The sequence below is a fragment of the Pan paniscus genome, chromosome 19, assembly GCF_029289425.2.
Source record: "Pan paniscus chromosome 19, NHGRI_mPanPan1-v2.0_pri, whole genome shotgun sequence".
NCBI classification, from domain to species: domain Eukaryota; kingdom Metazoa; phylum Chordata; class Mammalia; order Primates; family Hominidae; genus Pan; species Pan paniscus.
In genome coordinates this window covers 31,884,274-31,902,289 of record NC_073268.2, presented here as the reverse complement: position 1 = coordinate 31,902,289, position 18,016 = coordinate 31,884,274, and the positions used below count along the sequence as shown (strand labels likewise).

The window sequence follows — 18,016 nt, the reverse complement described above, 5'->3', positions numbered from 1 at the left end:
CCTTTTCAAACAGGCCAATTAAATCTAGTGCAAAGTGAGTAGCTTGGTAAGTGAAGTATGCTCACACTTGGCTGGTAGGAGCATAACATGGTATAAGCTTTTAGGAAGCTAATCTAGAAAAATGTACGAAAAGCCTTAAAAAATATACACTTTTTGACCCCGCAACTCTGTCTCTAGGAATTCCTAAGGAAACAATTACGGATATGAATAAATACATCATTTTAAGGATAATTATCACAGCACTGTTTGTAAGGCTGAAAATTAGAAACATTCTAGGTGCTCAATCGCAGGGCTTGTTAAATAAATGTACGAATTTAGCACAAATTTCCTGTGTCACTGTTCCTTTCCAGCACAGCCTTTAACACCTGTGTGGTTAGCATGAAATACCACACAGATATTACAAGCTGTGCTGGAAAAGAACAGTGACACAGGAAAACATTTTCAGAATGTTTGCTCTATATTGTTAAGTGAAATCACAATTATAAGATAGAATGTACAGAAAAATCTCATATTTGTAAAACTATACACAGATCTATATGCAAAGGAGATATAAAAATGTGAACAATGGTTTGAATGTGTGCTTCCAGTTTTTTTTTAATGTACTTGTGTATATTTTCTAAAATTTCTACAAATAGAGTTACTTTGTTGTCAGAAAAAATATTTTTAAGTGGAAACACAAAATCCTCCTCTGTTTTGGCTGCCTGTTGTCTGTTGCATAAAACCAAAATCTCTTGACCTGGTATCCTAGGCTTGTCACAATCTGCCTCCTCCTTGGCTTTCCAGCCTGCTTTTCCCGCTCGTCCCGGCTAGAATCCTGTATCCGTGGCACATCCACCAACACCCATGCCGTTCCAGACCCTTGCCCACAATAGCCACACCCCTCCTCACACCACGTGCAAAGCCGTGGCTAATGGTCTGTTCCTCCAACTCCTGGCCAGCTTTCAATTCCTCAAGCATACTAAGTTCTTTTCTGCCTCAGGGCCTTTGCACCAACTATTCTTCCTGACTGGGTTGGTCTTCACAGTTCCTGTTCATCTTCCGAGCCTGAGCTGAAGTGTCACCTCTTCATTTGGCCTTCTCCCACCACTCTATCAAAAGAGGGCACCTCGTTTTCTGCCTCAGAACCCTGCTTATTCCTCCTTAGCACTTATTACCATATCGAATTATTTTTACTCATTTGTTTACTTGGGTTTTGTGTGTTTGCCCCACTGGAATGTAAGGTTGAGAACAGGGAGTGTGATGTGTCTAACCCAGGGCCTTGCACATGGCAGGTGCACGTAGTTATTTACGGAATGGGCAAACAGTGGGAAGACCAACTGCTTTGTAAAGCCTTTCTATGTGCTGCCATGGAACTCCCAATGGGGGAGACTCATCTCTACCAATCTTCTCTTACCTATATTTTTCTAACTTAATGCAGTTCTTTCTTTACAGCTGTTGCCTGCCAGGGACTGTAGGTGCTCTGACACAGACTGGATAGAGCAGCCAAGGCCTGGCCCACTGCAGGTGGTCAACAAGTGGGTGCTCTGAATGAATGGGTGAGTGGGGCTCCTGAGGGCTCGAAGTGGGTGGAGGAAGCCATTCTAGAATTGAACAGTTGCTACAGGTCACACAGATGATGAAACACTGCCTACAGGCCAGCTTCAGCTCACACAAGCCCACTGTAAACCGTGCAGACACAGGGTTTATGGCCACAAATTTTTTGTTTGTTTGTTTTTTAAGATGGGATCTTGCTATGTGGCTCAGGCTGGTCTTGAACTCCTGGGCTCAAGAGATCCTCCCACCTCAGCCTCCCAAAGTGTCTGGATTATAGGCATGAGTCACTGCACTCAGCCAAAATGTTTAACTACATATAAAACTGGATTTTAGCAACAAGTTAGTTAGCAACTTATTCTTGAGCTTCACATTAAAAAAATGAACATCACATTTAACATTAAGACCATGGGAATTAAATGAAGACAAAATAGGAATATTATAGTGTTTTGGGTCTGTGAGAAAATGATTTGTGCTAAACTCCCTAACCTAAGGAATTTACAGGCTCTTTGTGGAACCTGAAACTTGATGATGTTTGTTTCCTTTACAATGTGGCTTGGTGAGACCTCTAGGAAGAGATCTCACATATTTTACAGACAAATGATGCAGGGAAATCACCCCAATTAAGGCAGTTTAAACTATGATGAATGTAGAGAATGGCGAGCAGCTTGTGGGACACCCTGCAGTTATCATTCAGTGAAATGATGTGTGCCTTTCACTCGGCAGGCTTAGTTTATCCATTTTTTTTTTTTTTTTTGAGATGGAGTTTCACTCTTGTTGCCCAGGCTGGAGTTCAGTGGCGTGATCTCGGCTCACTGCAACCTCTGCCTTCCGGTTTCAAGCTGTTCTCCTGCCTCAGCCTCCTGAGTAGCTGGGATTACAGATGCCTGCTACCACGCCTGGCTAATTTTTTTTATTTTTAGTAGAGATGGGGTTTCACCATGTTGGCCTCGAACTCCTGACTTCGTGATCCGCCTGCCTTGGCCTCCCAAAGTGCTGGGATTACAGGTGTGAGCCACTGTGCCTGGCCTAGTTCATCTTTAGTAAAGGTGGCCAAACTGGGTGGGGCTTGAGATGCTCTGGTGCTCTAGCTCAGGAGTCGGCAAACTTCCTTTTTTTTCTTTTTCTTCTTTTTTTGAGACAAGGTCTTGCTCTGTCATTCAGGCCAGAGTGCAGTGGCAGGATCTTGGGTCACTTCAGTCTCAGCCTCACAGGTTCAAGCGATCCTCCCGTTACCCACCCTCACCCCCATCCAGTAGCTGGGACTACAGGAGCACGCCACCATGCCTAAATTTTGTATTTTTTGCAGAGATGGGGTTTCGCTCAGCAAAGTCTTTCTATAAGAGGAAAGATGGTAAATATTTCAGCTTTGCAGGTCATACAGTCTGCACTGTAACTATGTAATTTGGACATAATTATATAATGTTTTGTGACACCTGAAAATTATATAAAATTCAAATTGTGTCTATAAATAACATTTATATAATGAACACAGCCATGCTCATTCATTTATGTCCACACTCCACAGCCATGTCCACATTTATTGAAACTGTGGACGTAAATGAATGGGCATGGCTGTGTTCCCATAAAATGTTATTTATAGACACAATTTGAATTTTACATAATTTTCAGGTGTTACAAAATATTAAACCTCTCTTGAGTTTTTATCCCCTTAAACATATAAAAATGCAAAGTCATCTTGGGGGTGGGCCAGATTCTATTGTGGATCAAAGTTTGTCAACCTCAGGTCTAGTTTAAAACAGTTTGTCTGTGTGGGAAACCATGGGATGATAAAAAGAAACACTCTGAGAGGCAGAGCGCTCCTTGATCTCAAGAGTAAGTTCCAACCCCTGAGTGCCTAGGCCCAATGGAAACAATTTATTTCTGAGCACGGCCAGGCTGGAGATGGGCAGCAGACAGTTAACACTGAACAGAAGACGGAGCAGCAAGGAAACAAGGCTTTGCTCTCAGAAGAGAAGAGTGTTCTTTGAAGTTTGATTAAAAGTGTTTTACTTCACACCTTATGGAAGCACATTACATTGTGCTTTTTCACTGCAGGATAAACAGAAAATCAGTAATGCACTGCTATCATCACATGCTCACACCTGTGGTTTGAAAACAGCAAACAAACCACTCTCCATGCAAGGGCGCATTGTCAGATAACACAACCGCTGAGAATAAGAGCCCAGAAATGTTCTTTCTTTTCAAGTGAACCAGGCTTCCTCCACAGTTCTCCCTGGTTTTGCTATAGAATGAATTCCCAGGGAGATGAGAGGATATAGAGGTCATTAACACGCTCCGTCTCTTCTGCCCCTCTCATTTTCTATTTTAAAATGTGCTTCTGTTTTAAATATTTTACTTCCTCTGCTTTGAATAATACCAGTACCCTACATCTGACAGGGAGTATAGTCTTGGGACAAGACACTGAGGCGGGGAGTACAGATGCTGGAGCCAGACTGTCTGAGCTCTGGTCCATTACTATAATAATTAGCTGTGGTCCTGAGAAAGCCACTGAACCCTTCCATGCCTCAGTTTCTCCAGCTATAAATGGCAGTAATAATAGGACCCACCTTCTAGAGTTATTGTGAGGCTTATATGAGCTAACATATGCATGGTGCTTTCAATATAGCCTAGCACAGACTAAGGACTAGACAAATGTTAACTTTTTATTATCTGCATGTGTTTACTAAGTATCTCAGAACGTGTGCTTGTGTGTGTGCAATATGAACCAAATTGTCTTTCAAGGGCTTCTAAATTACTGAATTGGATCTTGAATTTCCTGAACTTTGCTTGTTGGGGCATGTTCTTTAAAGAAAAGCTTGTATAAAAAAGGGTTTGTAATCCATATACAATAGGGATCTCAACTGTTTTCTGAAGCGCAATTTATTTTTCTCATATACTTTTCTTAAATTAAGTTTAGCTTAATGTTGCCTCCTTATATATTTTAAGTTTGGACTAAAGGTTTCTCCACACATAATGACCTGTAACCTAACTGGATGTGTGAGCAGACCATAATCTACTCTTGAAACTCGGAGCTGAGTCTCACTCAATCACTTGAGTTTCAGCTGAGTTTCGGCCAATCACAGGTGTTCAGCTGTTCAAGCCAAGGTCAAATAAGGCACATGCTCAGCTGTAGCCAATCCAGCTGCTTCTGTAGTTTACTTCTGTTTTCTATACTCACTTTCTTTTTCTGTCCATAAACGTTATCTGACCATGTGGCAGCCCCAGAGTTGTTCTCAATCTATTCTGGTTCCGGAGGCTGCCTGATTTGTGAATCATTCTTTGCTCAATTAAACTCTGTTAAATTTAATTTGCCTAAATTGAACACTTCTGGCACTTTGTTACCATTATCTTTTTATCACATTTCATCATTTCCATCCTAATACGTTTTACTATCTTTAACTTCTCTTTTTATTGATATCTCATTAATTTTTTGTAATTTAAATCAATTATATCCATTCCCAGCCACAGACCTTTAAATGAAGTATTTCTTGACTCTTCAGTGTCACTGTCTGTATTTGTCAATGCTATGGTATTGTAATGCAGTGACACAGTAGTTATCCTATAGAAACCCTCATCCAACTGCATAAAAAGTGTGCCAGGCGTGGCGGCTCACGCCTGTAATCCCAGCACTTTGGGAGGCCAAGGCGGGCAGATCACGAGGTCAGGAGTTCAAGACCAGCCTGACCAACATGGTGAAACCCCCATCTCTACTAAAAATACAAAATTAGCCAGGTGTGGTGGCACGTGCCTGTAATCCCAGCTACTCAGGAGGATGAGGCAGGAGAACTGCTTGAACCTGGGAGGCGGAGGTTGCAGTGAGCCGAGATTGCACCACTGCACTCCAGCCTGGGCGACAGAATGAGACTCCATCTCAAAAAAAAAAAAAAAAGGAAAAAGTGTTTGTGACAAGCTGTATATGCCTGATGTTAAAATACTAAACTATTCTGAAGAATAAGCTAGTCTCTTCTTTTTGCATAAATATGGTAATTGATTCATATGACTATGGCAGGTTATCAGAGACACAGTTTCTGGAGTTTAAGTACTACTGAGATGAAGCCAAAAGAGACAGTAGTAGTCCACAAAAGTTACTGCAAGAAAGAAATGTATGTTATGGAGACATTTAAGTAAAAAAAAAGCAATACCCAGAGACAACCTCTCTCTCTCTCTCTATATATATATATATATGTATAACTTTTATACCTAAAGTTAAAAATTCTGACTCAAGATTAGCCGGTGAATCTTTTTTTTTTGAGATGGAGTCTTGCTCTGTCACCCAGGCTGGAGGGCAGTTGCGAAATCTCAACTCACTGCCACCTCCGCCTCTCGGGTTCAAGTGATTCTCCTGCCTCAGCCTACTGAGTAGCTGGGATTACAGGCGTGTGCCGTCATTCCTAGTTAATTTTTGTATTTTTAGTAGAGACGGGGTTTCATCGTGTTGTTCAGGCTGGTTTCAAACTCCCGATCTCGTGATCTGCCCGCCTTGGCCTACCAAAGTGCGAAGATTACAGGCATGAGCCACTATGCGTGGCTTTTTTTTTTTTTTTTTTTTGAGAGTCTTGCTCTTGCTGCCCAGGCTGGAGTGCAATGGTGTGATCTCGATTCACTGCTACCACTGCCTCCTGGGTTCAAGTGATTCTCCTGCCTCAACCTCCTGAGTAGCTAGGATTACAGGCACCTGCCACCACGCCTGGCTAATTTTTGTATTTTTAGTAGAGACAGGGTTTCACCATGTTGGCCAGGCTAGTCTCGAACTCCTGACCTCAGGTGATCCACCTGCCTCAACCTCCCAAAGTGTGGCATTACAGGTGTGAGCCACAAAGCCCAGTCTAGCTGGTGAATCTTTCAAAGAGAGGTATGTTTTTGAAAATGTGTAAGAGTAAACTGGCACTTATAACATCCATCACTAACTCAGTCCCATTACAAATTCTACATTTATAAGTTCTTTTTTTGCTTCAATTTTTTTCCAACTCTCTCCTTTTTTTTAAATTCTAAAATTCATACATGTTTATTGTAGAAAATTTGGAAAGTGGCTGGGTGTGGTGGCTCATGCCTGTAATCCTAGCACTTTGAGAGGCCAAGGCAGGCGGATCATGAGGTCAGGAGATCAAGAACATCCTGGCCAACATGGTGAAACCTCGTCTCTACTAAAAATACAAAAAATTAGCTGGGCGTGGTGGTGTGCGCCTGTAGTCCCAGCTACTTGGGAGGCTGAGGCAGGAGAATCGCTTGAACCCAGGAGGAGGAGGTTGCAGTGAGCCGAGATCCCGCCACTGCACTCCAGTCTGGAGACAGAGGGAGACTCTGTCTCAAAAAAAAAAAAAAAAGAAAACTTGGAAAGTGACAAAAAGCTATAAAGAAATCAAATTTTATCCATAATACCATCTCATCATCTAGAGAGAGAACCACTGTTAATATTTTGACATATTAACATAGAAATATTATATTTTACATATCCTTTTAGTAATTAACTTTTGCTATAAAGAGTTAAAAATTTTCTGTGATTATCAAGCAATATGTCCTCACTGAAGTAAAGCTGGAAAACACAGAAAAGTTCAAAGCAGTAAAAACAAAAGCAGTCAGCATAAACCATTTTGGCATATTTTCTTCTCTCTCTTTTTTTTTTTTGGAGACGGGGTCTTGCTGTGTCGCCCAGGCTGGAGTACAGTGGCACAATCACAGCTCACTGCAGTCTTGGCCTCCTGGGTTTAAGCCACTCTCCCACCTCAGCCACCCGAGGAGCTGGGACTACAGGTGCATGCCACCACGCTGGGCTAAGTAAGTTTTTGTATTTTTTTCTAGAAACGGGTATTGCCACGTTGCCCAGGCTGATACGCTCGTTCTTTCAATGAACATTTTTTTTGAAATTGTGACCACAATCAGAATATAATATTACACACATAAAAAAACTTATTTTATCATAAGCACTTTCCTTTGACATCAATAAGTTTGTAAAGGTAAGCTGCAAAATATTTCATTTCATAATTTCATATCATTATTTAGATATTCTTTAATCATTTAGACTGTTTCCAGTTTTTTACTATTTATAAATAACTTATTTATGGATCTTTACATATAAAATTGTGCCCATATTTCTGATTATTTTCTTAGGATATTTCTTTCCTTTTAAATTTTTAATTTTTTTGAGATAGGGTCTTGCTCTGTTGCCCAGGCTGGAATGCAATGGTGTGATCAAGGCTCACTGCAGCCTTGACCTCCTGGGCTCAAGTGATTCTTCTACCTCAGCCTCATGAGTAGCCAGGACTACAGGTGCATGCCACCAGGCCCAGCTAATTTTGAAACTTTTTGTAGAGACGAGGTTCTGCTATGTTGCCCAGGCTGGCCTCAAGTGATCCTCCTGCCTCACCTCCCAAAGTGCTGGGATTATAGGCGTGCGCCACCACGCCCGGACAGGATATTTCTTAAAAGGAGATTGTTAGGGAAAATGATGTGAGCATTAAAATATTAGTAATGTTATTTTTTCCCTTTAATTCTAAATGTACAACATAACCCTAGAAATAATTATGATTAACATTTTATGGTATTTCCTTTGTCTTTTTAAAGGGAGGGGCATTTGAAAGTTCATACTTTCAAATGGTTTTCTAGATTTATATCAATTACCTCTCAGCAGCAATATATCAATGCAGAATCTTACTGCATTCTCGTGAATGTAGACTATTATCAAAATAAATTATACTGACTTGAAGGAAAAATCGTATCTCATTGTTTTGTTAAGACATCTTTGATTATTAATGAAGTTGAGCTTCTGTTTTTCTAAATGTTAACTATTTATATATGTTGTTATTTTCCGTTTTCTTTGCAATTACAGCTCTTTTTTTCTTCTCTTTTTTTTTTTGAGACAGAGCCTTGCTCTGTTGCCCAGGCTGGAGCGCAGTGGCACAATCCTGGCTCACAGCAACCTCCGTCTCCCGGGTTCCAGCGATTCTTTTGCCTCAGCCTCCTGAGTAGCTGGGATTACAGACACGCACCACTGTGCCCAGCTAATTTTTTTTTTTCATTTTTAGTAGAGATGGGGTTTCAAACCATGTTGGCCAGGCTAGTCTCGAACTCCTGACCTCAAGTGATTCACCCACCTCAGCCTCCAAAAGTGCTGGGATTACAGGCGTGTGCCACCGCACCCAGCCTGCAATTATGGTGATTTCTAAATATATTAATGCATTGATGGAGGATGAGATTGATCTGTGTGTGCTTCAGCACCTGCATCTTAACGTCAGTGGGAGAACTATAATTGCAATGAAAACGGACAATAAAAAGACATACAAATAGTTAACAAACATTTGGAAAAACAGAAGTTCAACTTCATTTCAAATGGAGCCATCAACAGTACACTGAGTTCTACTTCATGAGAAGGAGCTGAACAGTCGCGTGGCTTCCTCATTCCTCACCCTGTCCCTTCGCTGCACACGTGGCATTCAATCACACCTCAAACTGCTACATATTGGTTTAAGATAAGCTATTAAAACATTTGACTTAGTGTATTTAGTTTCTTAAACCCCTTTTGATTCAGTATGATGCTGATCTTGGTTTACTACAATTCTTGCTGGGCTAAAGGCTGCAAGGGAATATGCAAGTAGCAGGAGACAGTGAGATCGATCCATCAATTGATTAAAATCTCTTTGTTGAAATTTATCTGTAGGGGTCCAGAAGCCACTTTGCTGCCTCCAGCCTGCCCATTGACAATTAGCAGATAATGTACAGAAGTATTTCTGCTTTGCAATAGTGGCTTCCAAAGACCCTTGTGGAGTCCCTGGCCTGCAGGTGCTGGAGCCCTGCCTGGGGGCAGTAAGCAGAGCCCAGGCTAACCTGGGAATGGATCCTCATGCCCTCTGCTTCTTCCCCTTCATGAGTTGGTCCATATGGGCTGAGAAGGGGGCTGTCAACTAGTAGGCAGATTTTCTTTACCCTCCCTCTGAAGTTTCTAATTACTCACACAAGTCTGGATGTGAAGCTGACATCAGCTTCCTTCACAGTGTCACCTGGGAAAATCTTGGTCAGCATGTGGTCCCTTTCCTTTCTAAGCCGACACCCTCTACTTAGCAATTATGAAGTGGCTTTACAGTCAGTGCTGGAGCATAGTGTACAGCCCAGGGTGAATCACACACCATCCCTTCCCTTAACCAGAGCCTACTGACCTACCTGCTTTCCTTCCTTCCCTCTTTCGGTATTTATTTAGTGTTTCCTGTGCTAGGTGCTAGGGATGAGTCAAATATATTTATGACATGGTCCCTGTTCTCAATGAACTTGTGGTTTAATGGGGGAGATGGACTAAGTAGACAGACGACTACAAAGTAAGTGGCAAAGCAGCAGTGAGCACAAGACATAACAAAGAGCTGGAAGCCCTTCCACATAGCTGCACCTTTAACCCTGACTCTAAGGCATCAACTGAGGCTCCAAGCCATGTGGCGTTTACAGGGAAGAGTATAGGAACAAATCCCCATCAGGCCTGTCTGCATTTTGTGGTCACTGTTACAAAGGTCAATCTGTGTTAATTCTAGAAACAGCATACCCCCCATCTCACAATTACGTAAAACAGTCCATCACCCTTGATAACTCTTCCTGCTTCATAATGCATATAACTAGACATCATTTCATTATAAAGAAAAAGAAAATACTTTTTTTCTTTTTGGAGACGGCTTCTTGCTCTGTCACCCAGGCTGGAGTGTAGTGGCACAATCTCAGCTCACTGCAACCTCTGCCTCCCAGGTTCAAGTGATTCTCTTGCCTCAGCTTCTGGAGTAGCTGGGACTACAGGTGTTCACCACCACACCCAGCTAATTTTTGTATTTTTAGTACAGACAGGGTTTCACCATGTTGGCCAGACTGGCCTCGAACTTCTGACCTCAGGTGATCCTCCTGCCTCGGCCTCCCAAAGTGCTGGGATTATAGGCGTGAGCCACCACACCCAGCCTGAAGAAAATACCTTCATGTGCAAAAACTGCTCCTTTAAGATAGGGTTCTTCCTTGTAGCAACGAAAGGCACCCTGGCACTGCTCACTTTTATGATGCAGCTCCCACCTCCATCCCCCTAAAACCTCACCTCTGGACCCTGGAGATATGACCTGGTGAAAGTGGCTGCTCAGATTCTGGAATCTATTCAGCCCTTAGCCCTCGATCATCTGCTTTGTCACCTCTGCTCTCAGGAGTGGCCAGTCTTCATATGGCCGGTGACATAATTGCTAAGTAGGCTGCTGTGAATGCCCATCTACTCAGGACTGAACTGAGCTAGGTCATGGCCATCAGTAAACATTATCAAGTAATGACTTTGTTACCACTGGCATCTGAACAGGAAGTCCAGATCTGAAAGTCAATTCCACACACCTGTTTCAGAGTGTGTGTGTGTTTTTTTTGAGACAGAGTCTCCATCTGTGGCTCAGGCTGGAGTGCAGTGGCGAGATCTTGCCTCACTGCAACCCCTCCCAGGTTCAAGTGATTCTCTTGCCTCAGCCTCCCAAGTAGCTGGGACTACAGGTGCGTGCCACCAGGTGTGGCTATTTTTTTTTTGTATTTTTCATAGAAACAGGGTTTCGCCATGTTGGCCAGGCTGGTCTTGAACTCCTGACCTCAGGCGATCCACCCACCTCGGCCTCCCAAAGTGCTGGGATTACAGATGTGAGCCACCGCGCCCGGCCTTCAGAGTGTGTTTCTAGCTAAGATTGAATATATGCAGTGATAAGAAATCCATCTACAGCTTCCTATATATTCATTCAACACATAGTTCCTGAGCTTCTAGACTGGGAGGTAGACACAGTCCTCCCCTCATGTGCTCCTTATAACCCCCTGAAAGTGACAGATGTTAAATAAAAAAAAAGTATACAAAAACGAAGTACAACTGTGGTGTTATGAAGGAGAAAACCAGAGTGCTAGAAGACGACACTAACATGAGGACTTAGACTTGTTTGAGGAGAGGGTCAGGAAAAGGCTTCTTTGGGAAAGTAGCATTTAAGCTGAAACCTGGAAGATGCACTGGGGCTTGGGGAAGAGGTTAGGAACAGCATTCCTGGCACAGGGCACGGCACCGGAGCCGTCTCTGAGGTAGGCAGTGAGGGGCTTTCCTTGAGGAAGCCAAGGAAAGTTGGTGTGGCCTGCAGGTGAGCCTGCAGGTAAGTGCGGGAAAATGCAGAGTGAGGAGGTGGGGCCACATCGTGTAGGCTGTGGGAATGACCTCAGACCTGATCTTGAGTAGCCACTGAAGGAGGGGAGTGATATGATTGGAAAGTCAACTGAGTCCAACCACAGTTGGGAAAACATTTTTTGACTCGTGTAATTGGAACCAAATAGAATCAATTAATAGTAGTAACATGACAGTAGTTACGGTTGTTGTCCGAATCACAGGGAGTGCTTCTAAGAACTGAATTAGTTATCTGTTTGAAGCCTCAAACACAAACTTCCAAAGCTTTAAAAAGCAACTTGTAAAAGCTTCCCTCTTTGGTCTTTCTCTTTTAAGCTTCTTTTTAACCAAATCAGGCAGGCACTGTGTACCAAGCCTCTGAGACACATCTGTGTGATCTTTCCAACAGAGGAATGGGAGCCTCTGCATCCAAGGTGGGGAGCGGCAGAGCTGGGACTGAGGGCAGAACGGTCGATTCCAAAGCCCATGCTCCATCCATGTTCACAGAATGGAGGAAATCAAAAAGGAGCAGATGATGCGGCTGCAGGCTTCTGGGATATTAACAGGACAAAGCTACTGAGAAAACAGGGGTTTCTGGCTGAAGGTAGAGGATGCTGGGAAAGGGCAACAAATGAAGGGGTGGCAGAAGTCAATAAATTGAGCAGGAAATGAAAAAAGAAGAGCTGAATTAGAGCATTTGTCTAAGCATCCTGAGGACAGGAACCTTGTTTATCCTGTTCATGGCTATATCCCTAGGGCAGAGAACACTACTCAGCAAGTGACATGTGCTCAAGAAATAGATGCTGACTCAGCGAATGAATGTATTTAAACAGAACCTATTCTGTAATAATCACGATGACAACAGTTAATAAAATTAGCCACCGTCAACTAAGCACCTACATGGGCCACACCTGTGCTGGGGGTTTGGCTAGGTTAACACAAACCCAACCACCAGGTACAGCAGGTGTTGTCGTCACAATCCTGGGAAGGAAATAAGGTACACAAAGTTTAAGTAACATCTGATGTCTCTTGTCTAGTAAGTAGCAGGGATGGACTTAGACCAATCTCACTCCATACCCTGTACTCTTTCTCTGCCCTGTGCTGTGTTGCTTCTCAAGCATGAACATGCTAAGAACTTGGGCTTCAGTCATGGCCAGTCCCTTCAGGATGACTTGGCCACTGTAGGGCCTCATTCTTTCATCATTCTTAGTCATCAAGTCCAAGTAGCCCTGGAAGAAGGGAGCATATGTGCACAGAAGGACACCTACAGGAAGCATCTTACCAAAAGTGCCTTGCATCATTGAGGCTGTGTCTGGGTAGTTCAGTGGTGCTAACGAGGCCACTGCTACAGGTTCAGTCTCCACGTCCAATTAACTCAGCTTTGTGCCTTGGAGACTACACCCCAATCCAACTCAGAGGTGCATTCAGTAGTTTCAGAAAAGATGGCTGGGAAGTGTGGGTGGCTTGGTGAAACCTATTTGCAAGACTAGCAAAACAATGCAAAAGGTATGCTGCAATAATGGTGAGCAGCAGCTTCCTAGAAAAAGGTCACGCAAACTTCTGCACCAAACCTGGGTGATCAGAGCTCCTCTGCAACATTAAGTCCTTTTTCCCAAAAGAGTCTTGAGATTTTTTCCCCCAAGTATTTATCAGAATCCTCTTTCTCTTTCTGCGTTATTACAAAAAAAAAAAAAAAAGGCTGGTGTCAGGCAGCTAGCATTATTTCTGAAAATTACTGAGAACTTAAAAGACATTCAGAACATCTATGCAACTTGACACGGTTCAAAAAATTGTCATTGGAAACACAGACAATCTTATAACCAACATTTAGGCAAGTCTGTGTTTAGAATATGGTTAGTTTTCAAGGCAAGTATGTCTCATTCTACTTCTGTCTGTATGGAGAGATTCTGTCTCTAGTCTCATCCCTTTGCAAACTGTTTTTCTCATGGCTGCTGGAGTTATCTTTCCAGGACACATATCTGATTCATTCATTTGATTTATATAACCTATCAACCCCCTTTGCACAGCTGTATAAGTCAGGTGTTTGTGGGACTTATCATCTATCTGGGACACTCTTGAGAGTTAAAGGACGCAGCTCTATTGATGATTATGTTGGAGCAACAGACATAAACCTTGGGAAACTGGGATCTGTGGTCACCTCACATGGAATAGAAGGTCCTTGGCAATCTGAACTGAACCCACATTTTCTGACTCTTCCCCACCCAGATCAGCCTCTGAGAGGGATCTGCCCTTTCCGTGCTTTCTGTCCCAGACCTCAGCCCTTCCAGCTTCTCTTCTGGAAGAGTGAGTGCACACACCTCCAGAGCAGCTCGAAGTGCAGTTGCACCTACTCGCTGGAATTACAGGTCCAGCCTCTATGCTCCTATGCACCTTGACTGGACACAGTCATCATTTGTTTTTATGTGTATTGCCCTCTCTAGACTGGGAACTCCTTGAGGTTGGGGGTTTAAGTCATCCTTGTGGCCACCCCCAATATGTAGAGGAGTGTTTTGTACATCCTTCATGTTCAGAAACTGTCAGTTGATAATAAATAAATCCCACGACTAGATAATCTGGTGCCTTTTAAATAAATACATTGAGGTCTGTGTTATAAATAGATGTTTATGACTAAAATGTTTTATGGCAGAGCTGCTGACTGTCCCGGTGTCATAGAAACTTCAGCTGATTTCCATGTGAGTGTATGGAAGAAGTAATATATGAGCAATCTATTTTCTCTGGGTGAAGACAGCAATCGCATATTTCACTTCCATTGTTAATTGGGGATAGTATTGCTCTAGGCCAAGACACTAAGTCAGCTAAGCGCTGACTAATCGAGGAAGTGTTTGCAGGTGCACTGGGCCCAAGGACACACAGGCCTCTTGTACTTTAACTTACATGTGGTGTTCTCAGACCTGCATGACCAATTCTGTAATAGTATCTGCCACAGAAAAGACACTGTGTGAAATTCTTGTGCAGCTCTTCCCCATCTAACCTGTTCCTCACAATGGTGAACACCCAGGGGAAGTGAAAGGAAGTGCCCCAGACTGAGACTGGGAACCGTCACCTCCCACTGGATGAGCAATGGGAGACGCCCAGGAGTGTGAATTCCCTGCCTCCATAATGCCTTTTCTCTCCCAAAGCATTAGTCTTGGAGAGATGAGCAATGATTGGTAACTCTCCTCTCTAGTTAAATCTGAATTTCCAGTTGCTTTACAGAGTGAGAAAGTAAACGCAACACAGTAGTCATCCTGCTCTGAGAGCTTTTGAACTGTTGCTGATCTTTAGCACGTATAACTTGAATATCTTAAAGAGCCAGAAAATAAGATCTGGGAATAAAGGAGAGATAAAAGGTCAGAGGATGAGTGTGTGAAGGTATCACAGGGCGAGTCACTAGATGGGGACAGCTGCTTCCCACAGTCTCTGAGAACTAGAAGAAACCACAGCAGATGCAGTTTTGGTTAGAAATAGGACCAAGTTTCCTGAGCAGGATGTTTAAGATCATTAAATAAATCACCAAGGGAACTGTGGAATATATTCCTCTGCTGGTCTTTACAAACAGAGCAGTAACTGAGCAATTAGGGATGAGTTCTGTTTAAGTCTGACCACTGTGCTGAATTGGCTGGAATCTCTAAGTTCCTTCCAGCCTCAGAGTCTCACGATGCCTCACCCTCACCAATTGCCTGTAAGAGACAGTGGAACCCAGAACCAGAGGGCCCTCAAGGAGTTATCATTGTAATCAGTCTCTGACAGTCAAAAATTTGTCCTTACATTTAATCAAACTTCCTTGGTTGTAGAATGGGTACAGGATAGTTTCCTCCTATCAACCCTCATGCACGGTAAGCCAAGGTTACCACATTTAAAAACATTTTTTTTTTGAGACAGAGTCTCGCTGTGTTGCCCAGGCTGGAGTGCAGTGGCGTGATCTTGGCTCACTGCAAGCTCCACCTTCCAGGTTCATGCCATTCTCCTGCCTCAGCCTCCCAAGTAGCTGGGACTACAGGCACCCGCCACATTTTTTTGTATTTTTAGTAGAGACAGGGTTTCACTGTGTTAGCCAGGATGGTCTCGATCTCCTGACCTCGTGATCTGCCTGCCTGGGCCTCCCAAAGTGCTGGGATTACAGGCGTGAGCCACTGCGCCTGGCCGGTTATTACACTTTTTAAGGCTCTTCTAACAAACATTCTTCATGCTTTCAAAGCTCCTTTCAAAACGACTCTTGTAAAGTTCACAAACCTCTAAAAACTCAGTGACATCCCAGTTTGATATGATTGATCTGCACAGATGGATTCTACAATGCCAAGTTCTGGGTTCTAAGACAGGAAACTTAACACAACATTCGTGTTTCTAACATGCATATCCTAAAGGTGTCTATTAATACTATAGATATGAATCTAAGTCACCAAGCACACATGTCTGTTGTCGGGAATAGAAGGTAAGAGAAAGAAGTGACAGATTAGTTCCACTTGAGGCTATGGAAAGGGCTGGCTCCCATGAGGAAAAGGTGCTGGAGGGGGAGTGCTGGGCAAAAGGGGACTCAGAAGTCACAAGATGGGTGGGTGGAGGGGAAAGTAAATACAAATGCACAGAAGGGCCCTTGGAAGAGAGACCTTAAAGGGTGTTTCTACCACTGGTGCTAGAGTAGGTGAATCAGTGGGAAGTATGTGTAGGGCTTGCTGGGCTAAGAGGATGCAGGGTAGCCAGGAGGGAAGAGGAGATGTGGGGCAGTGGGGCGTGGAAGCAGGCAAACGAACGGGTAAAGAAAACCTCATTGGTTGGTAAATGGTCAAAAACTGACCACACTCTTCTGGTTTTTAACCCTGGCAACCCCGCCTCTGGCCCTCCCTCCACTGGAAGTTTCCAAGCATCTGTTCCTGCTGCTGCCTTTCTTCTGCTCCCCTGGGCTGTTCCCTGTATCAAGCCTTTCCTCCTTTCCTGGAACTTGCAATTCCACTAAATTTGCCATATGGCCTAGAAAAACTGTAAATTCTGGTGGGGTCGGGTTGATAATTCCTTGTTCTCCAGAAGGTAGCAGAGGACCGAGAACTGGGTTTAAATTAAAAGGGTGGAAACTTCTATAAGTCAAGAAAGGAAGTAGCCATTTCTTTGGACACTTGGTAGCATATCCACTGCCACTTTCTAGCATATTTTAAAATGAAAACTTCTTGGTGGTATATTGAAGAAATGAGACTTTCAAACTCTCTCTCCCCTGTTCAATTAATTTTGGGAAATCAAAAATCACTTCCTTTTCACATCCAGAAAATCTGATTTTGTCGAGGCAATTAAGAATATTACCATTTTACTCTAGCAAAGTAACCCATGCAGAGGACTGAAGAGAATGAAAAGCAACAGTCCCTTAACCCACTGCTGGTTCTTTTGTGCTTGCTTTAAATTGCTTCTACTTTTAGCTCTTTTTATGGTGAACTCCAAACACTAAATAACAGGCTGATATTACCTTTCTGAATTTATCAACTTCAATTTATCTGAAATTATCAACTTGATATATATCCACTGACTTCCTTTTACAACAGACCTAGGTTCATATCACTAATAACCCCTGCTCTCCTCCTCATCTGTAATTTCATCAATAGTTGTATTACTTCTTGACCACATTAAATAATATATGTATCCTTTATTTTTGTTCCATCAACAAGAAACTCTCTCTGTATTTCCCATTTTCTAAGGTGCTGATGCCAGTATCCCCACCTTCCTTCCAGCACTTTTACTCCCCCTCGCCCACCTCCCACCAGCTATACTTCTACACCAGAGGCTGAGGCTGCTTCCTTTGTGACATCTCCAACACTGATCTCTGGATTTTACCTCCCAAAGATGCTCCTTTCCCAAGTACCCCACTCTCAGCTAGTGCTACTCCATCTACCCAGATGCTCCAGCCACAAACAAATCCTCTCTTTCCCTTTCGCCCACATAAGTCCTGTCATTTCTACCTCCAAATATATTTCACCATCTCCATGGCTAAAATGTTAGTACAAGCCACTGTCTTCTAATTTTAGGACCAGCCACCCTCTTGTCTTGCTAAAATCCACCCTCCACAAAATGGCCAGAGTGATTTTTCAGAAATATAAGTCAGACCACATCACCCCCTTTGCTAAAAAACCTCATATTAAAATCCCCTTATCATTATCCACGAGGCCTTCAATGATCTGGCCTGGGTGATCTCTAACTTCCATCTCCTATACTCTTCCCTTCATTCACTCTGCTCCAGCAACACAGGCACTTATCGTTCCACTGTCACAAGCTAATTTCCATTTTAGGGCCTTTACTTTTCTGCTTGGTGACATCTCAGATCTTCTCCTTCTTCTCGTCATTCAAATCCTAACTGAAGGGTCACTCTCTGACAGG

The 18,016-nt window shown here is 43.1% G+C and overlaps 1 protein-coding gene across 6 annotated transcripts in view; it reads right to left on the bottom strand.

Annotated features, from left to right (window-relative positions):
- MYO1D (myosin ID) overlaps positions 1-18,016 on the bottom strand; it is a 383,024-nt gene that overhangs the window by 62,220 nt on the left and 302,788 nt on the right. The gene's annotated exons all lie outside the window — the stretch shown is intronic.